This window comes from Mauremys mutica, chromosome 4 (assembly GCF_020497125.1).
Source record: "Mauremys mutica isolate MM-2020 ecotype Southern chromosome 4, ASM2049712v1, whole genome shotgun sequence".
NCBI lineage: Eukaryota > Metazoa > Chordata > Testudines > Geoemydidae > Mauremys > Mauremys mutica.
In genome coordinates, this window is record NC_059075.1 from 145,303,500 (window position 1) to 145,318,939 (window position 15,440).

General features: G+C 49.8%; 1 long non-coding RNA gene across 2 annotated transcripts; it reads left to right on the plus strand.

Moving 5' to 3' along the window:
* The first annotated feature begins 11,962 nt into the window (after positions 1-11,962).
* Positions 11,963-12,879, plus strand: LOC123368643. 2 transcript variants are annotated; one of them, XR_006578848.1, is made up of 3 exons: positions 11,963-12,015; positions 12,377-12,524; positions 12,704-12,879. It is a non-coding gene; the product is annotated as an uncharacterized LOC123368643 (long non-coding RNA). The 2 variants fall into 2 exon arrangements; XR_006578847.1 differs by having other exon boundaries at positions 11,981-12,045.
* The last annotated feature ends 2,561 nt before the right edge of the window (positions 12,880-15,440 follow it).

A 15,440-nucleotide genomic window follows, 5' to 3' on the forward strand; every position in this document is an offset into this window, starting at 1 on the left:
TTAATTTAAAGACCCTGGGGCTCCCAGCCACAGCCGATGCCCCAGGACCTTTAAATCTTGAGAAGCCCCATCTCTTCCGGTTGAGGCCACGCCCCCTCAGGATTCCAGCAGTACCGGTAAGTCCTGGAAGTCACTTTCCCCCCTGCTGTGAGCCCTTTAAATCCCAGCCCCAACCCAGCTGCTGGAGCTGCATGGAGGGGAATTAAAGGGCTCTGGGATCTATTCAGCCACGGGGAGCACTGAGCCCATTAAATCCCGGCCCCAGCCCAGCTGCTGGACCTGTGGGGGCAGGGGGGATTTAATGGGCTCTGGGTTCCCAGCAACTGCCGGAGCTCTGAGCCCTTTAATTCCCGGCCCCAGCCCAGCTCCTGGAGCTGCGGTGGGAATTTAAAGGGCTCTGGGCTCCCCGCAGCCATAGGAGTTCTGAGCCAGAGATGAAAGTAAGCCGGTACGGGCCAGTACAGCGTAGCGGCAAGAGCCAGTACACTGAGCCGGACAGCACCGGCTTCCTCCGCGGGGATTTAACAGGCTCAGAGCTCCGGCGGCTGCAGGGAGCCCAGAGCCCTTTAAATCCCTCCTCCCCTCCCACCGCAGCTCCGGCAGCCGGTCTGGGGCTGGGAATTAAAAAGCTCGGTGCTCCCTGCAGCGGCAGGAGCTCTCGGCCCTTCAAATCCCGGCCCCAGCCTGGCAACCCTCTGGCTCCCTGCAGCCGTGGGAGCTCCGGGCCCTTTAAATCCACACCTGAACCCGGCTGCCTGAGCTGCGGGGGAATTTAAAAGGCTCTGGGCTCCCCGCAGCCGTGGGATCTCTGAAGCAGAGATGAAAATAAGGCATTACGGTCCAGTACGGCGTACCAGGAAGAGCCAATATGCCGTGCCGGACCGCACCGGCTTCCTGAGCAGGGATTTGAACGGCTCAGAGCTTTGGCGGCTGCAGGGAGCCCAGAGCCCTTTAATTTTCCCCCACAGCTCTGGCAGCCGGGCTGGGGCCAGATTTAAAGGGCTCGGTGCTCCCCGCAGCCATGGGAGCTCCGGGCCCTTCAAATCCACACCCGAATCCGGCTGCCGGAGGTGCGGGGGGAATCTAAAGGGCTCGGGTCTCCGCGGCGGCCTGAGCCCTGGGGCCTTTAATTTGCCCCTGAGCCCAGGGTTAATTTAAAGACCCTGCGGCTCCCAGCCATAGCCGATGCCTCAGGACCTTTAAATCTTGAGAGGCCCCATCTCTTCCGGTTGAGGCCACGCCCCCTCAGGATTCCAGCAGTACCGGTAAGTCCTGGAAGTCACTTTCCCCCGTGCTGTGAGCCCTTTAAATCCCAGCCCCAAGCCAGCTGCTGGAGCTGCATGGAGGGGAATTAAAGGGCTCTGGGATCTATGCAGCCACGGGGAGCGCTGAGCCCATTAAATCCTGGCCCCAGCCCAGCTGCTGGACCTGTGGGGGCAGGGGGGATTTAATGGGCTCTGGGTTCCCAGCAACTGCCGGAGCTCTGAGCCCTTTAATTCCCGGCCCCAGCCCAGCTCCTGGAACTGCAGGGGGAATTTAAAGGGCTCTGGGCTCCCCGCAGCCATAGGAGTTCTGAGCCAGAGATGAAAGTAAGCCGGTACAGGGCCAGTACAGCGTAGCGGCAAGAGCCAGTACACTGAGCCGGACCGCACCGGCTTCCTCCGCGGGGATTTAACAGGCTCAGAGCTCCGGCGGCTGTGGGGAGCCCAGAGCCCTTTAAATCCCTCCTCCCCTCCCACCGCAGCTCCGGCAGCCGGGCTGGGGCTGGGAATTAAAAAGCTCGGTGCTCCCTGCAGCGGCAGGAGCTCTGGGCCCTTCAAATCCCGGCCCCAGCCTGGCAACCCTCTGGCTCCCTGCAGCCGTGGGAGCTCCGGGCCCTTTAAATCCACACCCGAACCCGGCTGCCTGAGCTGCGGGGGAATTTAAAAGGCTCTGGGCTCCCTGTAGCCACGGGAGCTCTGAGCCCTTTAATTCGCAGCCCCAGCCTGGCTTCCAGAGCTGCAGGGGGTATTTAAAGGTCTCTGGGATTCCCGCAGGCGCGGGATCTCCGAGCCCTTTAAATCCTGGCCCCAGCCCGACTGCCAGATCTGCAGGGGGAAATTAAAGGGCTCTGGGCTCCCCGCAGCCGTGGGTTCTCTGAAGCAGAGATGAAGATAAGCCATTACGGACCAGTACGGCGTACCAGGAAGAGCCAATATGCCGTGCCAGACCGCACCGGCTTCCTGAGCAGGGATTTGAACGGCTCAGAGCTTTGGCGGCTGCAGGGAGCCCAGAGCCCTTTAATTTTCCCCCGCAGCTCTGGCAGCCGGGCTGGGGCCAGATTTAAAGGGCTCGGTGCTCCCCGCAGCCATGGGAGCTCCAGGCCCTTCAAATCCACACCCGAATCCGGCTGCCGGAGCTGCGGGGGGAATCTAAAGGCCTCGGGGCTCCGCGGCGGCCTGAGCCCTGGGCCCTTTAATTTGCCCCTGAGCCCCAGGGTTAATTTAAAGACCCTGGGGCTCCCAGCCATAGCCGATGCCCCAGGACCTTTAAATCTTGAGAGGCCCCACCTCTTCCGGTTGAGGCCACGCCCCCTCAGGATTCCGGCAGTACCGGTAAGTCCTGGAAGTTACTTTCCCCCGTGCTGTGAGCCCTTTAAATCCCAGCCCCAACCCAGCTGCTGGAGCTGCAAGGGGAATTTAAAGGGCTCTGGACTCCCTCCAGCTGCCGGAGCTCTGAGCCCTTTAAATCCCCGCCAAGGAAGCCGGTGCGGTCCGGCACGGCGTACTGGCTCTGGCTGGTACCCCGTACTGGCCCGTACCAGCTTACTTTCACCTCTGGATTAAGTGACGGTCGAGGTCATGAGACGTTCCATAGAGCTCTCCTGGCCGCAGTGCCCATGACGGAAGGTGGTACGTTCCGTTCCGCCATGACATTCATAAACACATCCCATCTTTAAGGTCCATGTCTGCTAGGAACTGAGGACGTCTGGGTCACGGCCCGGACTAAGTCGAGCATGTTAGAACCATTAACCACAGAGCCTTTGTACACAAAAGCCCCTTTATCGTTCCATGAAGAGAGATTTGTAGCCTGGCCCAGCTTCTTTAGCAGTACGAATGCATTTTTCTTAGAACGCTTCTTCACGTTATCCAGCACCTGCTGAGCAACAGACTCTGAGCTCTTTGGTGTTTCTGGGGGGTTGCAGTTACATTCTGTCCCTGTTCTGGTAGAAACAGACTGATTTTCACTTTCTCCACGTCGCTCGGCTTCACGTACATTAGGCACCTTTGAAGCTCGGCGCTGTAAGGTTTAGCCTTTTAGTATTCGGCTCAGTCGGTTCTTTGAAGAACAGACTCGTTTCAGCATCCAGTAAGTGAGTTGTGGTCGGTCGTTAGGCCCCCTGAGGATACAGAGGTCACCAGTGTTCTGAGCGAAGTGTCAGATTTTTCCCAACTCTCTTTAGAATGCCGTTTTCCCCCCCCCACCGCCCTCTGGGGACACAGCGTCCATCAGTTTTCTGAATGAACCATCAAACTGTTCCCAAATACTAGAATATAGGGGAGCGGTGACGAGCTTATGGTTTTGGGAGAATGGTTTGTCAGTCCTTGGTGTTTTATTCACAACCCCCAGAACGCATGCTCCGGGTTTGTGAATGTGTGTGGTTCTGCGCACGTTCAGAGTCCCTCGAGCGCATGCTCCGGGTTTGTGAATGTGTGTGGTTCTGCGCACGTTCAGAGTCCCTCGAACGCATGCTCCGGGTTTGTGAATGTGGGTGTTTTCTCAGGGTTTGCTGTGGCAGTGGCCGCTGAGGAACTGGAGTTGTGGTTGTTGTTTACCAGAGTCTTGTTTTGCCCTTGGGTTTGCCGGATATGAGGTTTGGTCTGCCCGGATGCTTCATCTGCACTCTTGTGCTGTTTTGCATTGTTAAAAGACTCAAAGCAGATTCCTGGTTCTTTGGCGGTTCTGGAGGAGGTGTCCTTGTAGCGCGGACTAAGCGTTGTCAGAAAAGTTGCCCATGCCTATGGGGGGTGGGGGGAACCATTTTACAAAACTGAACTTTACCATCTTTCTCACCCACACCTATGTATTCACTTCAAATACAAAACCTCACAGAACAACCCAACCAATAAGCAAAATATATTTACTGGGCTTCTTCCATCCATCAGTCACTGATGCTGGTGAATTTTCCCTTTCAGCTGTCTCGTTCCCTTTTCTTCTGAGCTTGTTTTCCCTCTGCTCTAAGGATCTCTCATGTTTTCACCGTACTGTGGAGCAAACAGCATTATTATAAAACACATGAAACCGTCTTGTAAACTTAAAAACTAAATATTCGTTAGGGTGTTTTTCTGTTTAAAAAGTCACAGCTTTAAAACAAATCATCCAGTTCAGGCTGTACGAGAAACACCGGTTTTGAGTTTATTTCTACCACTTAAAACATAAACCAAAAAACAACAAACAAACAAACAAACAAACAAACAACAAAAACCTCAAAAACATTTTTTTTAAATACATCTCATTTTGCAGAATAAAAACCAAACTGCTTTTAAAATCCATTTTAAACCACATTTTGCACAGGAAAAAACCCTGTTGGTTTGAAACAAACCAAGTACTTTTAAAACCCTACACCTATGCCTTGCCCAGACCCCTCTCACACACAAATTAGCAGCTTTAGAAACACACTAAACCAAGTTTGCCTCCATATACTTTTCAATAACCCCCACCACCCCATGCATTTAAAAGTCAGTTGCAAAAAAGTTCCCTTTCACTAAGGGATCAAGTGTTGCAGGCACATGCTTGTCCCGTTCCCCCATGTGTGTTTGAGCCTTCGGGTTAAAGAACAAGCAAAAATGTTAGTTACTATTACCACCAAATCCCTATACAAACTGTGCAATACTTAAAGATTTTTAAAACCGTATTAAGCACAACTATAGTTAAAATGGTTTTTACCTTGGCCTGGTGGTGAACTGCAGCTTAACTTTCTGGGTCCATGCTAAGCAGATCACGCTGCAATGAAGATGTATAGTTTCAGAGTTCAAGCCAGCCAGCCCTACCTCTGTCTGCCATCCAGCAGCCTTCCAAGAAAGTTTCTGTTGAAAAGGACAGTCTCCAACAGACCTGAGGTTTTTAGACCATCTTAGCCCATTGTTCAAACAGACTTCAGCATAGTAGCTAGCAGGTTAATTTAATCCCCACGAGTCTGAACTAATAGATCCTTAAGGACTTTAGGCACCCCTCCCGCAGCACCCCCTGTGGTGATCTGGGGTGGGGGAACCAAGCTGTCTGCACAACAGGGCTTTTTTTTTTCTTTTTTCCTTTTTTCTGTAAGTTAAAATAAATGTTTCTGTGGGGCCGCCTTAGAGTATTGAACAGTCCCCATTTCCAAGTGGGGGGCCCTTTGCAGATATCAATGAATGTCTTGGGGCTTGGTTTTTTTTTTAAACACGTTTCTTTCATGCTTAAAGTTTGGGGTGGGGGTGTTTTCTAGAAAGAATGACCCAGAGCATTCGACCAACTCCAGGGCCATATTTAATCTGTCCAATAGTGTTCCACCAACTCCTGGGGTCATATTGAAACTGTCTAATTGAGTTCTGCCAACTCCAGCAGTTATACTGAAACTGTCCAATAGCATCTGTGAATTCCTGAGGTTTTATTTCATTTCATATTAATCAGAACTCACCATCCACCCCCACCCACCCCCATCAAATTTAACCCTATGGCAACAAGGGTAAGTAATCGCAGTCACCCTGGCTATTCAGTGAGGGGGGGTGGGGGTTAAACCCACTCAGTTCAACAGGATAAGTCAACTGTATTGTACTCAAACACAGGTCTGAACAGCCTGCTTGTTTTACTGTAAGCACATTTCTTAGGATTTTCCCCCCACCCACAACATACATTTCAGCTTTTTGCTGTAAATGGGTCACTTTTACACTCAAAACCCACAAGCGCTAGCTTCTCACAAACAACTGATTTTTTATTTAAAAGACATACAGCTCCTTGAAACCAAGCCAAGATGCTTCATTAACACTTTTAGCTCATTTAAGGGCCAAAGGCCTTTGAACAGAAACACAGATAGTCACAAAGCCCTTTTCAATAGGGTTTATTTTAAAATTTACAGCTACCAAGTTTTCTATTGCGTGTTTGTCCCCTCACCATTCTCTAGCTGAATCCTTTTAGATTCCTTACAAATAGTCTTTTCCTTAAGCAGGAATCTGTAACTTTTTATGCAGACTAGACGGCCAATATCACGCCGTGTCTTGGATAAATGACCCCACGTTGTGTTTGGATCAGAATCACACGAGGCCCCTTTATTACGAGCATGCCGGGGGCGGGGACCAGCAAACTGGCTTACCCCTGAATAGAGATTTCTCAACAGGTTTTATAGCAAAAAACCCACAATTTGTGGGTCCTTGTTCACATGATTGCCATAACTGGAGAAATGCTGTGCAAGTGAGTGAGTGGAGACCCTGACTGTGTTTTAAAGAAAATGAACCAGAAGGTGCCTGCAATTTTTTCACTCCAGCTGTAAGCAGGTTATTTTCTTTAAAACACCTTTAGTGCAGGTGCTCCACTCAACTGCACAGCATTGAACAAGGTCCCCCCTTGCACTAAATGTTCTTGGCTTAGGCACAGACATTGCACAGCAGAACCTCTGGCAATCACGGTGTTTAATCAGCTTTCCAAACCCAGCTCAGCACATAGGCCCCAGAGCTTGTGGTTTATATCCACTGAAGTCCAAGACACTCAGTCGTGGGGCTGTTGGCCTGGCGCATCTATGACACGGCCCTCGCAATCTTCACAAAGCTTTTCCCTCAGGCAGTGCTTAAGGGCAGCATAAACAGCAACGCGTACAATAGTCTGCGTGATTTTTTTACGCTCACGACGTGGCACTGGCTCAGTTAGTTCTATGTCAAGCCTCCTCCGAAACCCCTCATGGCCATCGTCCTCAGAGTCCTCTTCAACAATTTGTATCGGCATTGAGCAAAACCGAGGTGGGCCCAGTTCATCTTCCCTGCTTGATGCAACGCTGTCCAGGGCTTCCAGGCCATCTAGAAAGGCATTGTCGAGCTGTTGAGAGATTTTCAGAACAGAAACAGTGTAAGCGCCACAGTGTTTGTTTTTAGATTTACACAACTCCTGGTTCCTTACCCGTTAAGAAGCGATTGCTTCTTAATCATTCATTTACCTGTGTGACGTCTTTACCATTCACCTTGTCCACCGGTGACTCCCCCCAGCCTCAATCGCATTCCACCTCTAAGTGGGTGGACAAAGAGAGGTCACCATGCTCATTGGGGTGTCTCACAAGCAGTTGGGTTTGGGGTTCTGGTTCCGGTTTATCCATGGCTGGGCCGAAGGGCTCCCCTCGGTCACTCCCTCTTCCTCCTCGGCACTGTCGCTGATGTAGCGCTTTCTCCGCGGATAGTCAAAGACCCTTGGGATGAAGACAGTCTGAAGTTCTCACGGGGATGGTGAAGGAGTCCAGGTTTCCTCTCAGCAGCCTTCCCACGATTTCTAAACCATGTGTCCTTGGTAAGAGATGGCTTCATCTGTCCGGCGCTGGGACTTAAGGGGTAATGGTGCTGCACTCTGATTGGCAGAGGGCCTTGGGAGGAGTTCTTAGTGGGGTCATACGGCCCACTTCCGGACGGCTCACCCTGCCCCGGAATTCTCCCTGATTGGTCAAAATCTCCTCTTAGGGCAGTCCTATCGGGTCAAACCCATCCTAATTGGTAGATGGCGGTCGGAGGAGTTCTTAGAGGGGTCACACGACCCACTTCTGGATGGGTCACCCCACTTCGGAACTCACCCTGACTGGTCAAATCTCCTCCCAGGGTGGTCCTTCTGGGATGAAACCCATCCTGATTGGTAGAGAGTGGTGGGAGGAGTTCTTAGAGGGGTCACATGATACACCTTGCTTCCAGTCATGTGGCCACCTTGACCCCGGAGTTAAACCCCCCCATGGGGCGGGACTTCCGGTGACAGGTGGGAGAGACTAAGGGGTCAACGGGTAGGGCTTGGGAGGGTCAAGGGGAGGGGTTAGGGTTTGATTGATGGTGGCGTTCCTGATAAATACCAAGATTACATGGATACCTTCGAAAGAAATGTGGACTCGTTACCTCTGGACCGGGACTATGACTGCCCTATTGACCTACCACCTTGGTTGAAAGCTGCTTTTCCCTGTATTTATGCATTGTTGGGACCAGAATTAGTGGATCTCCCTGCGTACAGTCATGAAAACCGGTCCTAAGAGCAGGCCCTTTTGGGTAAGAAGAAATTTGGGACTCTGCTACACATCTCTTTAGACAATCAGCTCCTGAACAAAGTGATCATTTGAAACCATTACCCTCTGCTGCCACAAAAAAAAAGTGCCACAGAAACGTCAATCAAATCTCCAGAAATTCACAAAATCGTAGGTAGCCAGCCAGAGATGCCAAATATGACAAACAGGGATCAAAGCCGAAAGGAAGTCCCTGTTTCGATGGAGTCTCTGGTTAAACCCAAAAAACAAATAAAGATAGCGGTATGGAATGTTCGAACAATGTATGAAACAGGGAGAACAGCATTAGTAACAAAGGAAATGAGAAAATATGGTATTAACATCCTTGGGATCAGTGAGATGAGGTGGACGGACACTGGTATGTTAACACTGGACTCTGGTGAGACAATTTTTTATTCAGGACGCACAGATGGATATCACCATGAAGGGGTGGGCATCCTTGTCGACAAACAGACGAGAAAGAGTTTGTTAGGATGGAGTCCTGTTACCTCCAGAATAATAAGAGCGAGATTCTTCTCCAGATATGCGAAGACCACCATCATCCAATGTTATGCACCTACTGAACAAGCCGAGGAAGAGGAAAAAGACTTGTTCTATATCAGACGTCAGGAAGAGATACTTAAGACCCCATGCCACGACATCCTGATTTTGATGGGCGACTTCAACGCTAAAGTCGGTTCCAATAACGACGGGTATGAAGCATGTATGGGGCGGGAAGGAGTTGGAGAGAGAAATGATAATGGTCAACGATTTGTAGATTTATGTCTTGAGAATGGACTGGTGATAGGTGGAACAATTTTCCAGCACAAGACAATACACAAGTTGACGTGGATATCACCGGATGGGAAAACCAGGAACCAAATTGATCACATTGCGATCAATCGAAAGTGGAGAGGGTCGTTGTTGGACACCAGAGTATCAAGAAGTGCAGATGTAGGTGGCGATCATCACCTTGTATTGAGTAAGCTTCAGATAAAACTGAGAAAGACGAAGAAAGTTTATGGGCAACAAATTTTCAACTCAAGGAAGTTGAAAGAACCGTCGGTAAAGGCACAGTTCATACTGGAGCTCTCGAAAAAGTTTCAACTTCTAAATGATTTGCGAACTGGTAATATACATACTATTTGTGATAACGTTGAGAAGGTATATGCGGAGGCCAGCAAGACAGTGCTTGGCTATAAGAAAAGAGAGCGTAAAGTATGGATTTCAGATCATACATACATACTCATTGAGGAGAGGAAGATAGCAAAATTACGTATGCTGACTGGAAGTGGTGAACAACAGAAAGCTGCGAATGAAGAATACAGGGAGAAAAACAAGGCTGTGAAGAGAAGTGTTCAAAAAGATAAAAGGGATTATATTACCAGTCTGTCAAGAGAGGCACAATCAGCAGCCGTGCGGGGCGACACAAGAACTGTGTATAGAATCACGAGGACTTTGACAGGAGGGTTCAGCAATAGGTCAACAGCAGTTAGAGGAAAGGATGGGAGAATATTGATAGAAGAGAAAGAACAAATTAATCAATGGGCAGAGCATTTTAGAGAGACTCTAAATAGACCAAATCCTGAAGAGGTAGTTGAAATAGAGGAAACGAGTTTTCAGATGGAGGTAGAACAAGGGCCTATCACAGAGCGAGAGATAGAAGAGGCCATTAGACAGACAAAAGAAAATAGGGCACCAGGCGAAGATAGAATAACCGCAGAAATGCTAAAAGCCGACCTGAATATGAGTGCCGGGATTCTAGAGGAGCTATTCAACAAGGCATGGGAAGAAGAGAAAATACCTGAAGCATGGAAGAAAGGTATCATTGTGAAATTACCAAAGAAGGGTGATTTGTCTTTGTGTGATAATTGGAGAGGTATAAACCTGTTATCAGTGCTCGGGAAGGTTTTCTGCAGAGTCCTGTTACAGAGAATAAGACAAGCAGTAGAAGAGATCCTGAGGGAAGAACAAACAGGATTTAGAAGTGGGAGAGGATACGTTGATCAGATATTTGTATTACGTATGATAATGGAACAATCCCTTGAATGGAACTCGCCACTGTTCATTAACTACCTTGATTTCGAGAAGGCATTTGATAGCGTCCACCATCCATCTCTCTGGAATATCCTAAAAACATATGGATTCCCTCCGAAAGTTATTAACATCCTCAAAGATATGTATGCCGATAATAAGTGTTGTGTTCGCCATGAAGGACAGCGGAGCGAGTGGTTCCATGTGAGAACGGGAGTTAGACAAGGATGTGTTATTTCGCCCATCCTATTTCTTGTGGTTATAGACTGGGTGATGCGGAAAGCCACCGAAGATAGGCCAAGAGGGATCGCATGGGGACCCTCTGGTCATATTGAAGATTGTGACTTTGCGGATGACATCGCCCTGATTTCAAGCTCTCAGATGGACCTTAAAGAGAAGACTGATAGAGTTGGTAGAGCAGCAAGGTGCGTGGGACTTAATATCCACACCGGTAAGAGCAAAACAATGAAAGTAAAAACAGCCAGCTCGATGAAGACAGTAGTATGTGACGTAGAATTGGAGGAGGTGAACGATTTTAAATATCTTGGTAGTTACATATCAGCTGATGGTAATATTCAGAAGGAGATATCTACCAGAATTGGTCTTGCAGCAACTGCATTCTATAGACTTCAGAACATTTGGAGGTCGGCCATCTTGCAAATGAAAACCAAGGTAGAGATCTACAGGTCGAACGTCCGCTCTGTGTTGCTTTATGCGGTGGAAACATGGAGGACCAACAAGAAGATAGAAAGTCGGCTTCGGGGTTTTGAAGGAAGGTGTCTTAGGCGAATTCTTAACATACACTGGCCGCAGCGTATCACCAATGTTGAAGTGAGCCGATTAACGGGCATTAACAACATAGTGGATGAAGCCAAACAACGAAGATGGAGATGGTTGGGGCATGTGTTGAGAATGGGTGCTGATAGACACCCTCATATTGCCCTACGATGGACACCACAAGGAAGAAGGAGGAGAGGTAGACCATTGGGGACGTGGCGAAGGACCATTGAAGAGGAAATGAAAGGCATGGGAATGAAGTGGGATGAAATTTGCTGCCTCGCTCAAGAACGAAACGAATGGAGGAGAATGGTTGACGCCTTATGCTCCACCGGGAGTGAATAAGAGGAAGAAGACCCTCTGCTGCGAATCCCACAATTGTTGGCTCACAGGAAATCTGCAAAGGGTTTCATCAAACTTCATCTGCAAGGATTTCCAATCTAACCCTCGTTTGGGCAAGAGACAAATTGAAGACAGATTTCAAAACAGACGATGGACATTTTAACGGTCTGATATGCTAGTTGAGCTAACTAAGGGTCCCCTGACCTTGAAACACTTCATCAGTGATGTATTTGGGGACAGTGTCATCTATTGGGGTGACATACGTCTCTTTTTGGAGAACCCAGAGCAGCACACGCAGCACATCCGAACCTGGAGAGGTTTCAGCAGCATGGTCTCAACACAGAATTGGAAAAGCGGAACCTCCAGCCAACTCTCCACAGAGTTTTGGGGGTACATCCTCTCCCCAGAAGATGTTACCATTGATGCAAATAAGGTGGAAGCCATTCATAAATGGGGCGAAGTTGGAAGTCCTCAAGAAGTGCAGCGCTTCCTAGACTTCACTCATCCTGTGAAATCGAGACGTGCTGGCTCTCAGTGAAGCTTAGACGGAAAACCACGCACCCCACACAGAGGTTGGAACCACCCACTCCCAGGTTGTCCTGAGGAGCCATGATTTCTCCAGGAGCTGGGTAAAGGGCACAGGGATCAGCCTCTCAAAGGTAGGGGAGGGTCGTGTGAGGAGAGGGTCTAAGAGAGGAGGAGCGTGGGCTAGGCTCTGTATTTGGGCTTGGCAGGGATCGAGAGAAGGGAGAGGGCTGTTAGAGGGCAATGCGAGGTGGGAGGGGGGTCGGAGATGGGGGCAAGGCCTGAAAAGTTCAGCTGCTTTAGATCAACTGTGCCAGAGAATCACTGGTTGAAGTGACTGAAAGCTCTGAGCTGGGGCTGGCCAAAATCCTCCTCCTCAGATGGGAACATCCCAAAAGTCTGTAGAAGCTCAGCCTCTGAGGTGAACGTTGTGGCCCTAACCTCTCTCTGCTCTGTACCTCACAGGATTCCAGCCGGCTGTTCCAATCCAGGAGGAAAACTGTGCCACCGAAGTCTCCCAGCACCTGGGCAGTGAAGTGCCACTTAACCCCGCTGTGATGCACAGACCTTGCCCTGGCTGGCTGCACAGGGCTGAATTTCACCCCGTCAGAGTGTAAGGAAATAATTGTCTGAAAGCCTTTTTCTTTTTGGATGTCTGTCTAGTGGGAAAGAACCATGGGGATTTTTAGCCTGTTTTGCTCCCATGCCTGGTGCTTCAATGATGCAGAGACGTGCTGATGCATTGGTTGATTTCCCCACCTTTTAATCTACTCTCTTCTTCTCTTTTAACAGGTATTCTAAGCCCCCCCCCCCGTGCATCATATGGGCATTCTTGAGTGTGCAGATTGCATCAGACCTGCACCTGAATAATTAATAGTGACTGAAATATGCAGACACTAAAGTTCTGCAGCCAAATTCTCAGAAACCTTCCTCTTCAATGTAAGATCAGGATTTTGGTTTAAATTTATTTTTATTTAAAAAAAATGTGCTAAGCAGATGCTACATTGTAAGAAGAGGAAAGAGAATCAAAAACTGAAAGATTGTTACTAAAACCAATGAACAACTGCAGAGAGTGGAGACCTGGCAAAGCAAACAAATGAATACTGTGAGTAAATAACCTGAAAGCAAATGGGGAAGAAAACCTCATCTGGGTAATTGTGGCTCTTGGGACAAAAATTGGGTTCCTGGTACGTAGCCTGGCTGAGATCATCCCTTTTCCCTGGGATTCAAATGTCATTCTCTGTGTGGTGTCCTTATTTTATTCCTATGAAAAAGATCCCCAAAGGAGATGTAAGGATCCGGAACTCTAATGTCTGCCAGAAGCTTCAGCCACCTTCACAGGTAGAAGTCACTGGCTTTCCTACAATGCCACTAGTGCTCTTCCTGCTCTCCAGGTCTGCTCCCTTCAGCAGGACAGAGACACCCCTTAACTCCCCGAGTCCTGATTTCCTGCCATTCAAGGGGCTGAGGGTTTGCATTGCCCCCACCCCCACCATCAGAGACTTTTCCTATGGGAATCTCCCCAGAGCAGGGGAGAAATCTGTTCTTCCGTTAGAACCAGTCTGCTCAGTAAATCCACCCACACTGACCTCATCTCAGATGCTTTGTTTATCTGAGATTAGTGGTATCTTTGGAAAACCCTTAGCGTGTCGAGGTGTGAGGTGGAGCAGGGATACAGGAGCACCAGCAGATTCCCCTGAAGGACACCACCCTGTCTTTCTCTAATCAGGCTAGGGCTCACCGTCCATTGCGGAGGTGAAGACCAGATGAGAGCTGCTGGATTGACCTTGATGTGCCATGTCCTTGTGTGGATGAAGGACCTACATCTCAGGGATGGCCAGCAGCAGATGTAACACATGTGTCCAGGAATGGGCTAAATAACCTACATTGAGAGGTAAGTAAAATCGTGGCCACATGTAGACATCACATTAATTGGTGGGGATTGACCCAGGGTCCTTCAGCACAAGCCCCTCTCACTCACTGTCAACAAATCCAGCTCCACTCACTAGACCACACCCCATTCCAGAGCCCCAGATCCCAGGAGCCCTGATTCTCAGACCCAGGCCTCACATCACAAGGCCAAACCTCCTCCCATTCTGTGCCCTGTAGAAGGGACCATTGGCAAAAACCTCCTCTACATTCCCCCTGTCAGAGACTGCGGCCACGGGTGACAAGTGAATGAGCTGAGATCTCCCCTGTGGGAATCCGAGGGGCTGCACATTTGGGGTTTCACAGGGATGGCCTCTGGCAGCCATCGACAGAGTGTTCCTGGGAGGAGATTTTCCATCTCTAACAAAGGGTTTCTGTTCCCCCAGATCTCAGCCGCTCAGCAGAACGCGGGAGAGCCGAGTGCTGATGGGCTAGAGGGTCCCAGGAGTCGTTGTGCAGCAGGGGCAGTGTCTGCAGTCACCATGGGCCACACCCTGCGTTCCAGACAACCCAGGCTGGTTCCCTGGATTGCAAAGGGGACTTTAGCTTGTGGAATTGGTGCTGGTGCCTGTGTCCACAACTGGGATGTTTTCATGAGGCTACTCCATGGTCCATGAAGCGCCATGCAAGCAAGGGGAGAATGGACATTAGAGAGCGAGGCCGGTGCCTTTGCAGGGCTGCTGCAGTCGAACATCCACAGCCAGAAGAGAGACGATGGGAAACTCGCTTCAATGGCTGGCCACAGCCACAGCAGCTGTCTCATAAAGCTCTGCTCATGCTCCAGCCAACAGAGGCAGGACGAAGAGCCACACTGGGAGAGCCTGATTTGCAATTAGCAAGACGCGGTTTTTTCAGTGGATTATGCTGCCCTGACTGTCTATTTCCTGCAATGTGCACATCCAGCCTCCCTGGCTGACCTCAGTGGGAGCTAGGTTCTCCGTGCCCATAGGACAGGGCTGGCCTTACCATGAGGCGAACTGAGGCGGCTGCCACAGGTGCCAGACTGTGGGCGGGCGCCACTAGGATCCAGAGTGTAGAAAAATTGTCTGGTGCTGGTGCATATGTTTTCTCTCTGCTGTAGATGCACAGAGATGGTGGAGTGCTGTGCTGGAGGAAGGGGGCCCAAGAGACATAACAGGCAGGCAGGAGAAAAGGTGAGAGGGAATAACAGAAAGCAACAGGAGCTTCAGGGAAAGAGAGGAGGAGGAGCCTCTTATGTACCTCTTGAGCACCCCCAGGAGCCTGGACTGATTAACACCAGCTTCTCAGGGAGCTTCCTATTTCCTGAAGTAGTAGGAGCCGGTTAGGCCCTTAAGAGGCTGATCTCTTCCCTCACTCAGGCCCTGCTACCAGCCTGCTTCTTTGTCCCCTTCAACTGAGTGTTGAGAGCCACTCTAGCTGGCACAGAACAGCCGTCATGAGTGAAAGAAGGAAAAGCCCCTCTGGGGCAGCATTCAGAAAAAGAAAGCAATCAAAAGAAGCTTTTCTGTCTAAGCAGGAAGGAGCTCTCCTGAGATACAGAGACACAAATGTTCACGGTGAGCCTTCCATCCCCAATGAGGATGTGAGTGGTGAGGAGATGCCTGATCTTCCAGTTAGT